The sequence below is a fragment of the Chiroxiphia lanceolata genome, chromosome 1, assembly GCF_009829145.1.
Source record: "Chiroxiphia lanceolata isolate bChiLan1 chromosome 1, bChiLan1.pri, whole genome shotgun sequence".
Lineage (NCBI taxonomy): Eukaryota > Metazoa > Chordata > Aves > Passeriformes > Pipridae > Chiroxiphia > Chiroxiphia lanceolata.
In genome coordinates, this window is record NC_045637.1 from 51,601,148 (window position 1) to 51,617,521 (window position 16,374).

Here is a 16,374-nt window from a genome sequence, read left to right on the forward strand (position 1 = left end):
GATCAAGCCAAAAAAACACTTAAAGCAAAGATTTTCCCTATTAGCTGTAGCAATTTTTAAACTCAAATTCAGTAATATGATTTTAATGCCAGGTGAATAAGGTCAGACAAAGAAGAAATTACATCAGTGACAACAGGCAAATTCTTACCAATTTCGTGTCTACAAATTAGAGCAAGCTTTCCTTCAGAAATGTCTCTAGAAGAACCGAAAGCAAATCATCTCATCAAACTCATGAAAACAGAGCTACGATAAAATGATTGCCATTATTTCTTATGGGCACATTAAGAAGGAAGGATGATAGCATCTCTTCCCCGACTAAAAAGACAATTTCATATTAAAAGCAACTGTTTAGGCCACAAAACCAATCCTCTCAATCTTAGGACAGCAAAGTTACCTTCCCAATTTCTCTTCCTCCAGTTTAAATGGATGTCCTTTTAGCACACTTCTGGTTCATAAATATCCAATGTCACATGCTACTGTGGCACAGACCCAACAGGTCATGCAGCTACCCATGCAATCCCCAGCAGAGCAAGAAAGCAGTTCAAGTCAGGTAACCAAAATGAATGCAAAACTGTAGGTGCCAGCTAGGTCCAGCTCCCAAACTGGCAGGCTCCAGTTTGTGAGGGGAAAAGGAATGAAAGTGCAGGAGAGGTGAATACACATCTACTGTGACAAGGGTGCTGTGCCCACTACACTGAGGAACATTGACAGCCAGGAGCTGACCACATACCATGATCTGAAATACTGATCATAGAATGGTTTAGGTTGGAAAAGACCTCCAAGACCATCAAGTCCTACTGTTAACCCAGCACTGCCAAGCCCACTACTACTAAACCATACCCCTAAGTGCCACATCTACACACCTTGTAAATACCTCTGATCTAAATTAAGGATCTTGCCATCTTATCACTCTTAATCTAGTTAGCTGATGTATTAGTGTACTCTCTCTCAAAATACATGCCCCAACCCATCAATTAGCTGATGCCAACTGCCTGCCCTTTACTATTTACTTCCACAGTGCACTATTTGCTACCTCTACCATAACAGAAACAGGTAGATGATAAAGTATTTTATACCTTAATTTTACTTGGAGATACAGAGTTCAAAATAGTCAAGTCTTCTTAATAGTGAATTTCTTTCCCCCCTTAACCCTCCCCCTTTTACTTATAGCTTTCTTTTTCTTTCAGGTTAAATAGGTTAGGAGTAATTACATCATCTTCATGACCTGCACTACTTGAAACCATTAATTATTTCTGCTCTTTTCCAATCCCTGTCTCTATTTTAGTACATTCCTCCTTTAACACAGCAACAGGAACGATCAGAAAGCTTCAATCCCAATTTTCATGTACCAGAACCATGGTTCCAACCTTATGTTCTCAAGACTTTGATTTCCTCTTCAATTGCTGTTATAAACTCTGCAACGGCTCTTCCAAGTACAGCAAAGCAATTCTCTTCTACATTATCCTCCATTCTGACATTTTGAGGTTCAGAGACTATTTGACATTTGCTTTGTCCCTTTAGACTCTTCTGTGCTCAGAGGGAGCTGCTGTATGCAGCGGCACACAGTACTTGCAAGCCTCCCCTAGTCCTGCCACCCTCTTTCCTGCAGTTCAGTATCATGACCAAATCCAGCCTTTTTGAGGTTTTTCTCTCCTTCATTGAGCTTTACCATTTGTTATCTTGGACCCAGCCAGGAAGAACTGGTGCAGTTGTGCCATGAGGCCATGCTGGGGGACAGGGACAACTATTTTGGGACCCTCCCTCCCCTGCCAGCACCAAACCATCTCTCTTGGCTGTAAGACACCACCAGCATGATCACCAGCAGCACTGGACATGGCAAGCATAGGTTCAAAGCTCATCTCTCACAGATTCAAAGCAACAACATGCATGAGGAGTCCCATCCTGTTACCTGGTGGGTGACAACAAAAGCCGCCTGTTAAGACCTTTTTGGTCAATTTTAGCCTCAGCTAGAAGTGCAGTGTAGGTTACCATGCAAAGGGGAGTTGTATATAGTGCAGTGTTTGAGTTGATGACTCTGGATTATCAGGCACCAGAAAAGAAAAATAATGCCTTGCCTTTTTGATCTGCAGTTTTACAAATACATCTTAAAGGTGCTGCGGCAGTTTAGATTCAGACCAAATTTAATTTTGTTGGAAAAAACAAAAGGGTTTTTAGGATTTATAGGAAACAGAGATATATCCAGATTTTTTTTAGAAATTGAAGTATAATCACTGCTTCTAAGTGGGTAACTAATAAAAACAAACGACACAAAATATTTAGTGATCTACTGTATTACTGTAAGACTCAGAAGCCTCAAGTAACACAAACATGTTTGCTTTCATTGTCCACTCCAGGAGAAATGTGAAATTAAGTAACATAAAAAAAATAAACTGGATTTAGCAATGTGCTATTTTAAATTTTTCAAAAATTCAACAGATAAAGAAACAGGTTTTTTTCCTACAGAAGACAGTATTTAATAGTAAAAGAAGTCCAGGTGTCCATCTGATGCTATCATCTCTTGTGGGGTTGAGAGACCAAACTTACAGCTATATGGGACTGAAGATGAGAGGTTGCCAACTACATCAGTGTCTCAAAAAAAATAACAAAGACAACAAAAAGTTATGAAGTGTTAAGAAAGCGTGTATACTTATACATACTTAAGCATCCCCACTGAACTGCCAGCTACCTTCCTTGGCTAAGTGAAACAAGCACAGCCCAACACTGGGAGGCTCTGGGGCCATCCATGCCCAGGGCTTCGCAGCGGCACCCTGTGTCCAGGAGGGTTTCACCACCCATTTTCCTGGCTCCCCTCTTCAGCCATCGTTCCTGACCCTTTCCCCCACACTGCAGACGTGAGCAGCCCGGCACCCCACCACAGGAGCTCCCTGTTTTCACGTGGCCGAGATAGCCATCTCACCACTCCCTCCTGGCACCAGATGTTTCCCATTAACTTTGTCTGCACTCAGCTCGCAAGTGTCAATTGGAAATCCCAGATCCCAAATATTTTACAGATGAAACAACAACAGACTCTTTGCCAATGACTCAGACCTGGATCCCAGCCCCTGCTCCACACCGCTCCAGAAACTGGTGGAAAATAAGCCAAGAGCTGTCTTGGGATTTGGTGGGGGGATCTTCTCTATCTCACAAGGGCAGGCAGCTCTGCAGCTCTCTGAGTCCCAGCCCTCAGTGTAAGCAAATATGGGGTCAAGTCACACAACCTCACCATGCCTTTGAGTTGTGGCAAAGGTCTGCAACATCCCCGTGCAGGCAGGGAGGGCTAAGACATGAGTGGCTCCTGCACGCCTGGTAGCTCAGGCAGCAGTCACACTCAGCCCAGGCATGGTGCCTACCTGCTCTTCCCTTATTGGTCTCAAAATGCTGCAAGGTGCCAGATTGCTCAGGCTAAAAGCCTGATTAAGTGGCCTCCAAAATCTCCCTTTATCCAGAGGAAAAAACACAACTGGACAAAACCCCACTGTACTAATAATTAAACAGCTCCCAGATATCCCAGGTTTTCCTCTCTGCAGGTCTGCTGTTGTGCCCTCCCGACTAAATATTTTGAGTCTCTGCTTCTTCAGTTTGGAGTGTAGAAGGTAAATCTGTATTCAGTTTTAAGACTTTTATTTAAACTTTCTCAGTCTGTTTGGGTTAAAAAAAAAAAAAGAAAGAAAAAAATTGCTTGGATAAATTCACACCACCTTGAATACATGAAAAAAACATTTTTCTTCTTGATGCTTCTTGTCCTGTCGCACAGCACCATTATCATCAGGGCACTGGAGACATGAGATATTAACTATCAGATACTTTTCTATTTTAGTTTAAAATAGTTCAAAATGTGATATCCTTTTCAATAAAAAAAAAATAATAATTAAATAGCCTTTGCCAGAGGGTTAAATACTACAAAAGCTGAAAGACTAAGGAAACAGTAAAAATAAAGGATGGAATCCCATATGCTTTTTTAGAGAAGCATTACATATTGGAAACTATTCTGTTGACTGGATATTAATACCCAATACCCATTTCAAAATCCATTACTTCTTAAAAGACCTCCACAATTAGTTTTCTAATTTTGATTTTATAGATGAACAGGCTGGTTTCCAAAATGCCACATCAAATACTGTGAGAGTATATATAGGAACTAACCGCAAAATATTTCAGGATCACATCATTGCCAGGCTGGTTTAATTTTTTTTTATCTCTGTGCTATTTCATAAAAGCATTATTTTAGCTTCAAGTGAATATGGAAGACAGATGAAGTATTTCAGGTTTCCATTCCCATACTGACTGTATCAAGAAACATCTCATTCTAGATAATCATCAGAGAAAGTGATGCCTATCGCAATTCCTCCTCTATGTCCTTTATGCATGCTGCAAGGGCATTCAAGAAAAGGAACTGGAGTCTAATCTTTCATTTAAACACTAGATGGAGCCCACTTCCCAAGACTGAAAAATTAAAGCTTTCCTTGCAGCAAACTCTTACAGCCTATTGCAATATCTGGTCATGCATAAACATGGCAAGACTCAAACAGCTGCAGTGACTGTCCTTAATGCAAAAAGATATACTGGCCAGCAATTATATCTCTGCATAAAGGGACAGCCTTTAGTACTGGGCAACTGCAAAAGAATTTATATTCCTCTACAGATATATTAGTTTGCTGTAAAAGACCCACAATACTTCGGATAAACTAGGCATATATGGATTTTTGTAATACCATATGATAAACATACTGCTGGGTTGAGAACTATGACAGAGTCTGACATCTCTTCATTTTGACAATAAACTCTATTGATTCCAACTATGATCATTTTGTACATATAAATTTATATTAAGTAGGAATAATCCTTTTTCAGTGGTTGGCTTGAATTAGTTCCAGCATGAAAGCTCATTTATGACATTTGATAAAATGCCACTTCTCTCTAACGAAACATACCACACGTTCAACTAGAGATAAGTGAACTTTGGTGTTAAAAATAGGATGCCACAACACCAAACCTCAGTACAAGCATTCTGGTGAGAAAGAAAAAAAAAAAAAATAGAGCCAAGTTGCCAAGATCCAAATTGAGCAGCCTCATGGTTACTGGATAAATCCGTTTATCTTAGGCCCCACCACAAACAATTGCCACTCCTGCAGTATTTTTGCTACATGCTGGACTGTCCTCACAATGCACAGGGCAGGCAGAAATTGCAGGCTGACAACCCTTGGCCCTTCCTTAGCTTGTCTAAGGACATGCTCACAGGAACAGCTAAGAGCCGAGCAGACAAGAAAGTCGTGCAAAGCCTCAGACAAGATTCCCAGCAATGCAATTCTGCTGACAGCAGAGCTATCGCTGATTGCTTTAACCTTTGCTCAGTCCGGGCCACTGCCTTCACCTCACTCTTTTCCTAACAAATCTATGGTAATAGCTTCATCAAGGTTAAGATAAGCACAAAGCCAGTTAGCTTTACTACAGAAAACTACCTTCTGCTCACAGTGATCCATCCTGCTAAAACAAAATTAACCCACCTTGCCTTAGGGCACATTCTGAATTGGCTGGGAGGAAAGACAAAGGAAGTTATTACCTAATGGCTATTTTCAGAAGGAAAAGCACAGTGTCTAGGATGATCAGTGCAAGTCTTCCTAAAAGGCCCTACTCACTCCTTAATTCTGTGAAAGACTTACATAGCACATTTTCTTGGTCCCACATCCTTGTGGATGAAAGACGGTCTTTGGAGTCTTGCAGATTACTGCTGTAATGCTCTGAAACCAAGCAAAGCTCTTCAAATGTGAGACCTGCTGCTAGGAGATCATGGCTTGTAGTCACCATCACGCTGACAAGCGACCGCTTGACCCCACTGAAGAGCACGCACAGGACGATGATCACATCTGTTTGTCAGAGCTAGAGCAAACATACTGCAGCCATAAAAGCAATGTGCTTTCCAGCTGTAGCAAGCACACAGCCAGCTCAAACGTTAATACTTCTATCTGTGAATATCGTGGTTCAATCCTATTACATTATGTTTGCTTTCCAATATATTTAAACTGAACACGTATCTGCTCCCAGATGGGAAGACTGATTTGTGTCATGGGGGTTTTTATTGGTTCGTTTTAGCTTTTTTTTTTTTTAACAGTGGGTATAGCAAACATCTAACATTTCTTTTACAAGTAAATCTGAAAATAATTAGCATTTGTTTGACACTTAACCTAAAACTCTCTGGGAGAACACACCCATGTACTTCCACAATCTTTCAGTTCAATAAAACAGGGACTTTATTAGCAGGAAGAGTATCTGACGAACCACACAAATTAAGTGTCAGCAAAAGGAGGAGACAATCGAAGTACCAGCCACAGTTGCAGGTTTGACTAAATAGTAATGTTTAACTACTTCCTTATCACAATCTTCCTGTACAACTATAATTTAGGAACCTTTGCCACTGTAATTTTCTCTGCTTCATTTTCTTTACAGCTATGCTTTAACATGTCAAACGAAATACTTGTTCATCAGCACTATTACCCATGCAACAGTGGAAGATAACCATCTGTGGGAAAAACACAGAAAAGAACAAATACAAAGGCTTTGCATATGTATAAAAGAAATCAAAAGAAAAGGCAAACTACCCAGTGAAGTATCTGATGCTGGGGAAAAAGTGGACACAGTTACAACAGTTACACCAACATAACTCTGGAGACAGACACTATGCAGACATCCTGAGCAGAGTGGTTACAGACAAGGTAAAGCTAAGGCTAAAATCTAAAGCTTTCAGTTTCTCACAGCAATAATTCTGATGGCTTTCAGACTCTGAATATGGAAGAGATAAGACTGTGTCCTTGCTGGCACCTCACCCAGCCCATCACAGCTGGAGCATGACTGCCAAAGATGGGTGGAAGCAGACAAAATAGCAGTAAAAAAAGGGCAAAAATAAGCGAAAACCTTTTAAATCCCCTTTGGAGTTACTAGCGATTGCTTTCCATATTGACCTGTATTGCCTCCAAACACAAAGAAGGAAAGTCAATCTGTAAATTAAACTGATGCCCTTCCAGGAGAAACAAAAATCAGGCACAAAACCAAACCCAGAAATACAATGGAAAAACTGAGATTGGGTTAAATACTCCAATTCATTTGCACATTCACAAGGCATACGCTACTAACAATGAATTTTGTACATTTTCTGTTTGTTTTCAAGTGGTTGCTGGACTCCAATGTTGAAGGCCATCTTCCTGAAAACAGAGGAAAACACACTTGGAGGGTTGTCTAAACCATTAGCAGTGCTTTGGTCCTCCAAAGGTGCTATGATCATCTGACTCATCCACACTCCTCTTTACAGGCTCACCTATTTCATCCTGCAAGGCTGTCTCAGTACTTGGACCACTTCTCTCTTCTCCTCTACAGAAGCTCTGTTTGGCTTCATATCATGGATAAGCACTACCTCACATTGGGGAGCTGACTCACTTTCAGTCCACTCAACCACAGATTTTAATCTGCCTTCTCTTTGCACTCCTACACGATTTTTGATGGACTGGAAATAGCCATAGATCAATCTTAAAAAAAAAAAAAAAAAGCAACCTAAACAAAAAGTCCCCCAAAGACTAGAAGCTTTCTGAAGGAAGAATCTACTTGTCCTGAAGACTGCTCCCACAAGGTGAGCAGTGTTAACCAATATAAACAAAACTTAACTGATTATTTCCAAAATTTTGGAAACTAGCTATATACCTAGCATTGACATAAAACAAATAGCATACAGCAAGTGTCAGGTTTTAATTGCTTTGTGCAATTAAAACCACTCCAGATAGCACTCCAGAATGAGCCTGGACAGATGCTGCATTCCTCCTTGTCTTACAGCAGCCACCACCAGCCTTGCTGTTATCACAACACCCTACATGACCCTGCCACTTCACCCTTCCTTTATTGTTTTATTCTTTTTCCCAGCAGAAAAGTCTCTCTAAATTCAAGTGGTTTTTAATGGATCACAAGATAATTCAGGCTAGGAGGGACATCAAGAGGTGTCTGATGCAGGCTTCCGCTCCAAGTAGGGCCAGCTATGAGATCCAACTGGTTGCCCAGAGCTTTGTCCAGTCAGGTCCTGAAAACTCCCAAGGATGGAGACTGCACAGCCTCCCTGGGCAACCTGTGCCCCTAGCCAGCTGTCTGTCCTTCAGGTGAACACATTTCTCCTTGTAACCAAAGTGAATTTCTCTCATTTCAACTGGTGTCCACTGTCTCTTGGCCTTCCACCACTGGGAAGAGACTGGAATGACATAACTCTTCTAGTGAAAAGAAAGGAAATAATTCCTTATACTTTTAGCTCTGCTATTTATCTATTTATGCAAAGTACACTTTGCTCTTCGATTTAGATTGCTATTTCAAATTTTAACTTTGCTAGCAGCATTTGCCAAAAATTCAAATATAACCAAATCAGAGTGAAAGTGAAAAACAAATCTAAGAATAAAACTTGGGTGGAAATGCTTGCCCACATGATCACATCGAACTTCCCCCTGATGTGCCATGGTGACAGCAGCACTTCAGCACCCATTGCTGCATTTCCAGATATCAAAGCAGCATCTCTTTATATAGGTGCAACACAAGAGCCAATTATTCATGTAGATTACAAAATAGGCCAGAAAAGCAAGATACATGCTGAAGCAAAGCCATGAGGAACGCAATCTTCTAGTTTTCAGACTCAAAGAGTTTTGAGTAGTGTGTCCATCACAGTAAATATGCATTACTTCCTGGGCCCAGAAGCTATTGCTCTCTCAGGCTGATCAAGGCTTCTTAGCACATCAAAGGATAGCAATCTGAAGCAGCAGTCCACTTACAGACCTTTTTGCTTCTCAGTCACCAAATTACTATGTACCAGTCAAGCAGAAGGCTTCTTAACTGCACTTCTAAGCCATGCAACTGAGGAATAAAAGACATAAAACTGGAACTAAGAGAGGAGGTAAATGCAGCAGTGCAACAAATGTTCTGAAAGGTCATATGAAATGTGATTAGTGCCATTATCCTCCAGGACTCTGAAAATTGCCCTGAGACAACAGCTTTCCAGCATAAGCTATGGATCAATAAAAAGGATTAAGCAATAATACTTCGGAAATACTCAAAAGTAAAATATCAGGCTTTATCTCAAATTATCTCTCAACCTGTGCCTGAGAAGTTGAAAAGCCATCTTATACTCCCAGGTTCTTTGCACCAGTGCAAGAATGCAGGTGACGCAGACTGTGCACACTCCAGAGACAGAAAAGGAAGGAGAGGGAGAGCCAATGCCAACCCCCACCCCCAAGGGGTGTGCCCCAGCTAAACCCAGCTGCAATCTGTCAGCAAGTGGCCAGTGCCAGCCCTACGCTCACTCCCACACCTTACCCAGGAATGGGTCATCACCACGCCAAGAACACTCACATTTCCCTGGAACACAACAAGCAGCCAACTCCATGCCCAAATCATATTTGCCTTCTCCCTCAAAACTTAAGCCTGTGCATAAGCGAGGTAGTCACAAAGCAAGTGAGAGGTGAAGCAAGTTGTTTTCCTTAATTGAGCCTATTAGTAGTAACGAGTCACTCCTGCTAGGTCTAAATAGCTCAGAGATAAATCCCAAGGCTGCTAAGCTGCCAACCACCTCCTATCAGTGCTCAGAGGCAGCTTTACTCCTACAGACAAAGCTCGGTAAATACTACCACCTCCAACCATGCTTGCTTCTAGGGCAGATCTCCAGGCTGATATGCTCAAACCAAATGTTTTCCCTGCAGCTGTCCAGTCATCTTTACTGAAACACCAAAGTGCCAAAACCTCATCCTCAGGTAGCAACAGCAGGTACCCCCAGATGGATATTCTGCAGGTCAGCCATCTGCACATGAGAAAAGCGTATGACCCTGACAGAGCTTGGTGCTTGCTTTATTTTATTCTGAAAAAAGAGACCTCACCAGAGACTACTTGGAATGGAAGACCTTTTCATGGAAAAATCTGATACAATATTTAATGCAAACACACCATCAACACTTCAGGTCTTAAAGTTCACACCACGGGCAACACCAGTATTAGGAACAGTAAGAAGAACAACATAGTGCTTTTCTAAAAAGTCATCCAATGAATTAATCACTTTCTGTCTGAAATACTTGCAAAACAACTGAATAAGCCAGAAAAGAAAAATTAAAATGTTCTAAGCCGTTGCTTCACAGTGTGTCTTACAGAAAAGTAATTTAAAAATTATTACAAAGGCAATAACACTCAATCTCATAAAATGACAGTATTCCAAATTAATCCAGTGCATGTTAATTCCTTCACCTTTGCCAATGATTAAGCAGAATAAGAAAAAAAACACTCCATCAAAAATAAGTTGAAATTCAGTAAGCTTTGCCTGTTGCTTTGACAAAACCAGCACTGCAAGAACAGCCTTAGCTTTCATCAAACCCAACTTCCAATACATGACATTCTTCCTCTCTCTCCCAAGTAGACAGAAATAAGTGAAATTCATTTTTCAGACTCACCAAAATTATCCATATTCCAGGAGGCAGCCATTCATCCAGTTTGTGAAGTTCATGGTTGCAGCACGGTCATAGCAATTAGCAGGAAAATGAAGGGAAAAAGAAGAAAAAAAAACAACATTTTTGAGATTCAATGAACAACACAAACCTACTGCTTTCTGTACAGTCCGCATTACAGAACAGTTTCAGATAAGTCATTAAATGGCATGAACATAAACCCACACCCTGAACTTACTCTGAAAAGAAATAAACACAACTGCAATGCCATATTAATAAAAGAATAATAATTACACTCTGTCAAGGCTGACCTCATAAAGAATACTTTTTTAAGGGGGGGAAAAAAGGTATTTTTAAGAAAAATCAAACTTTCTATTGTACCTCCCCCATCAGGCTATGACAGGTGGGCAACATCACATACAGAAAAGGTATGTTATTTTCTCACACTGCTGACATTTCTAAATCCTTGATGAAGAGATGTAACATTTGGCAAGGAAGTGAGGCAAAACCGCCACAGGCCACAGCAACTGCTCATTTTCAGAATCCTCAGTCAAGGATGGGGGACCAATAATTTATTCTTTGCAATTAAGGGGGCCTGCAGCCTACCCCACAGCTGAGTATCAATGCACTGTTACACATCTGCAAACTGTCAAGAACACCCAAGCTGAAATAACTTTTTTTTTTTTAATGTGGACCTTGAACAGTGTCTGAGTGACCAAACACAGAGTGTGTCACTTCTCTCCTACTAATAAAAACCCAAGAAAGAATTTTACAGCTTTCCCAGGCTCAGCATTGATTTCTTTTGGCAACTGCTCCTAAACACTCGACCAATTTAGCATTTGGTTTTTTTGCTTTTCTGTTTGGTTGATTTTTTTCACTATTATTCCTTTGAAGAGGAAACACTTCAAAGACATCAGTATGAAATGCCAATTGCTATGGGTTAGCCTAAACAAACCTTGTGTGTGTATGTAAGGGCAGGGAAAGGCGTGCTCTTCTTTTGACTAGAGAAACCAGTTGCCTGTGCTAGTTCAGGATATGCACAAGGTCCAAAGCACAGAGACAGCAGGCAAGGAGAGTGCCAAAACCTGCAGTGGGAGGAAAGGAGGCAATGAAGAAAATGCTTCTCCCAGCAGCTCTATGACCATCAGAGTGATCATCACACCAAGGCTGATGAGATGACAAAAAGCCAAAGGTCATTGCAGAGTCCCTTGCAACGGAGTAGATATCTTCTCAGTTCACGTTTCAACCACTCAAATTGTCCAAACCAGCTGTTCTCAGGAACAGATATCCTCACAGCTCAATGCTCTTCTGCCTGGTACCAGAAAAGGGCTCATAGCCAGAGCAGCATTTTGGCCTCCAAAAATCCCAAGGCAGCTTAAAATGGCAGTGAGCCACCAGTATAGCCCCTGATGTAGTTTCTACTTGATCCCTGCAGAAACCATGTCATACAAAGACAAATTTATCTGTTGGTGTCAAAAAATAAAACAGAACTGGCACAATCAACTCCTTTGCAGCCCCCCACCAATGAATAACAACTGATGAGTTACCTCCTCCTCTGCCTCCACGGCCCATTAATAAGACAGCACGAAAGACTGCAGAAGAAGGATGGGGATTGCTCATTTATTTACCACTTTGCTAGCAAACAACCTTTTTTTTGTTGCTGTTTTTGTATGACTGCTTTTACAGTAGGAGCCCTTCCAAGACCTTCATATGAAGAATATTGGAGAGGAAAGGGAAAAGAGATTGCAAAGGATTTGTCTTCACTTCTGATTTCTCTTGTCAGTCTTGTGAACCAAAGTCCATCCCCAGAGCACCAACCATGCACCACTACTGTCAGCATGACTGTAGTGACGGATTGCCCACAAGATATTACCTGTCTTTTACCTCTGCAAGGGAAGCTGAGATTACTGGGAGGACATTTTCACTGGAGCAGACATGACTCCAAGATACTCCCAAGGATTGCAAAGGCCACTGAGTGACCTGTGTAAACACAGGGCTGCATACTAAAAAAACTGAGATTTTGATGGTGGTATGAAGCAAGCTTAATATTAACAAATTTATCAGGAGGGGGTCACAGGAAAGCAGATGCTGAGTAGGGGGGAATGGCGGGAAACATGGTGTGCCAAAAGATGAGAAAGGAACAAATCAAAAATGTATGGATGACTCAGAGCTGGCAGAATCTGAGCAGGAGAGCTGCTGAACTAGTTTATTTAGAACGGGGAGGAGACAGGAGAGAAGCATTTCCATTGACAATACTGCATACACATTTCTCAGTGAAGAGAAGGTGTGATTGTTGAAATTTGACACATTATAAGGGGCAGTTTTCCATTATCAGCTCAGAAGGTTTGTGAGGGGAAAAAAAAAGTCATGATATGCCATGATGGGATGGACAAACAGATGAGATTTAAATTGCCTTGAGCATTGCAGCAGCATCCACTGCCTACACTACCCGTCAGTTGCCTGGATCAGGGTGCAAAGAGATACATAAGAGCAAGACCACAGAGGCATTTTGCGTTCCCCCTGTTCCTCTTCACATTCTATTTCTGCATGACACTTGTTATGAAACTGAAAACATTGGTTCAGCTTCAGGCAGCAATTTTAGGGTCAATTGCTTCTTCATCAGACACTGAAATCACAATTTCTCAAGCATCAAATTAACTGTGAACGTTTTAGGGGACAGTGAACTTGAGTTATGTATTATTACTGGGTCCCCCTCCTCAAAAGCCTATCTGCAATCTCTCTTGATATGGCAGGTACTTTTTTTTCTTTTGCTAGAATCACACTTTAAGATGAACTCCGCAATTACACTGCTTGCTTTTTGCTCCATCAACTCATTGCTGACTGTTATGCACTCTCCAGAGTCCAGATCTCAAGTGGTAGAATACGCTTTCAAAATCATGCAAAGCGTTTTATCCATTTATCACAAAAGTACGTCAATATAGGTTTTCCAGCCGAAAGCATTTGAAAGTCTCCTCAAAAGTTTTATAGTTCAGCTTGGACCTATTCCTAATCCACAGACAGGTTAAAAGGCTCATCTGGCACCAGTACACCATGAAATAAATAAGCAATAAAGCAGTAATGAGGTTAGCTGTCCAATAAAACCCCAAAACCCACAGCTACGCATCTTTCCCTAATACTGTCAGTACAACACAGAACAGCTACAGGCCTTGGTGCTGCAACTGATTTCACTCTGGATCCAGCTGAATCAAACTGGTATTTAAACAGCATTCCAGTCAATGCTCCAGTGGTCAAGGAGAGATGGAAACTACTGGAAATTGGAAAGACGTTGTTGGGAATGATGTCAGATTTTATGCCACCTCCAGTAGCAATTCTAGGTGAGAATCAAACTTTTATATTTTTACTCTTCTACGCAAACATTAAAAAGTGAATACAAAAAATGTGTTCTTTAAAATGGAAAAAACTGTCCAGGAACATTCTGCAAATTCTATGCATCTTCAGTTAATCTAAATGAGAAGGGATATTTTGTATCAAGATGGGATGCTCATAAAACTTTTGGAAATATGGTAGTTAATATGAAAAATTATGAAATCAGCAGCGAAGATTTTCCATTTAAGCAATGCATAATGTAAAGATGAGTTTGGTTTGTTCAGCCTCCATTTTAGGTCTACAGCCCTACCTCCACAGCCTGCTATCTGACCATTCAAGTACCTGTGAAAGCTTACCATATCACAAGCAATGAGCTATACAGCTGAAAATTCCCAGTTGCCTTCAGTAAAGCAAAGGGAACATTAATCAGCAGCAGTACCAAAATCTCCCCTTTAGCACTTGGGCTTTATATTTCAGGGATATCTGAGTGTCACCGAACACAAGCTGTGGTAAGCCCTCAGAAGGTGAGGAACTTCAGGTCTTAGCAACATTTCGTAGGTTCATCCAAGAAATGAAAAAGCCATACACCTGTATGTAAATAAATATACACATAAACAGAGTATATGTAGGTAAATACATACAAATGCATACATACACATCTATAAATTAATTATAATTAATATAAAGAGGCTCATCACCCAGCAGGTGGCACTCATAACCTGAGCTCCTGAGGCTGGAGTGTGGTGGGAGGCTGGGAGCAGGCACTGCTCAACAGGAGGCACCACCGTTATGGGAGGTAAAGACACCACGGGCAGGAAAGCATTCACCACTCTTTTGCAATACCTGATGTGCCAAGTCCAGCATCTGGGCCAAAATCCCATTTAGCTTACTGGCCAGCCATCCCCTCCATTAATTCCCTCAACAGCTGTAAAACTCCCCCTTCACTGCTGCTAATTCTCAAGAGCTCTTGCAACCTTTCCAAAGGAGCAGTATTTTGTGGACTGAAGGGTCATGGAACATTTTTGATGTAGAAGCATCACATTATGATGTCAAGAACAATACAATTAAATGTAAAGCTTCCTTTAGACTTCATCACTTCTTTTCTCCATTTAACACACCCAACTAGCTTTCAATCAGTCCCACTAATAATTTGGGCTTTTGAAGATCTCATGAATGAGCAAATCAGAACTGGCAGAGGAAATGCTGTTTTCCTTTGATTAAAATTAAAGTCTTGTTTTCACCCATGACTTAAGTGTCACTATCATATGTACATTCTTAATACACCTCCTTCTTCAGCTGAGTGGTGCTTCAAACTTCAGCTGAGTGGGTTTGTTTTTAAAAAAATATTTTCTTTTCAAATTCAATATTCCACCCATTTCCCTCCCCTCTTAAAAAAAAAATAAACAAAAAAATCAGTTTAGAAGCATCAATTTGAAAACATCAGCTCTGTGTGGAGCAATGCTGTTTCCCGTAAGAGAATGCTTCGTGTCAGATTGAAAGATACCTTTCCAAGGTCATTTCATGTTCCAATGGGTTTGTTATGAAGTTGTGGAATGGCAGATAAGGTTGCGGGAGATAGTAAAGTGCCTTCCTAAGCTAGTTCTGGGCAGTAATGTGCAACCAATATTTGAGCAAGGGACTTCTATAACATTTACCTCTGAAAGAAATGTCATATGCTGAAATAAATGGTGCTGCAGGAAGGACAGGAATAGTACTGAGATACTGATAATCTGTTTCCCAATTAAAAAAAAAAAAAGCCAAAGAAAAGGCCATTTTCTTGACAGATTTGCGCTAACTGCAAATGTTTATGGCACTTGGCAACAATTGGATGCTTCTAGGAATGTTTTAGGGGGTATCTCTTCAGCAAGTTAAAATACTCAACCCTGTGTCATAAGAAGAATTTGATATTAAAAACTGTTCAATTCAGAATCAATAGTGATGCCTCCAAGTTACAAGAACAAGGATACCACAGCAGTTCCCTATTAGGTACCAAAAGTAATAATTTGCAAGCCTAAAAGGAGAAAAAAAAAAGGCATATATCTAAGAATGTTTCTTGGAAAGTCCTGTAGTTACACATGAGGGAAACGATGATCCAGTATTTTTAGACTGCTTCTAACAGAACCCAAAAATGGAGGAAACCATACAACAGTATCCTCTTAGCAAGCTTTTAATACTGCCTGAGCCTATCCCAAACTCTGAAAGAAGGTAAGCATCTGGCAGCACACTGAATTGCGTGCCACCATTTCAGCCATCACACCAGGGACTAAATCCTTCCCTGGAAAGAAGAGAGAAACAAGCAAGCAAACTCCAGAGAGACAGAGAAGGGGGGGGGAAAAAATCCTCCTCACAAATGGTTAGCTACATCTTAATGAGGTTTAAAGCTTGACGAAGGATCACCCATTTGGAATACAAAAATGCAAGCATTTAGCATCGGAACAGCCCTAGCAAAGGGATAGTGGAGGGGGGGGGTGTTTTTTCAAGTCCCAAATGAGCATCTTGTGGGTCTAACAGCCTGTCCGGAAAAAATTAGAAAAATGGCCACCCAGCATTGAACTATGCACAAAATGCAGAGTTTCGGCGCTTCCAGTTCTGCATTGCA

General features: G+C 40.9%; 1 protein-coding gene across 2 annotated transcripts in view; it reads right to left on the reverse strand.

The window, feature by feature from the left end:
- Nucleotides 1–16,374, reverse strand: part of EPB41L3 (erythrocyte membrane protein band 4.1 like 3) — a 143,167-nt gene that overhangs the window by 125,511 nt on the left and 1,282 nt on the right. Inside the window, exon 1 of one of the 2 annotated variants that reach the window (XM_032680017.1) lies at nucleotides 14,619–14,788. The exons of the other annotated variant lie outside the window; for it this stretch is intronic. The gene's annotated coding sequence lies outside the window, so the exon portion shown is untranslated. Of the gene's footprint in view, nucleotides 1–14,618; nucleotides 14,789–16,374 lie in introns of those variants that run through there. 2 annotated transcript variants of the gene reach the window in all.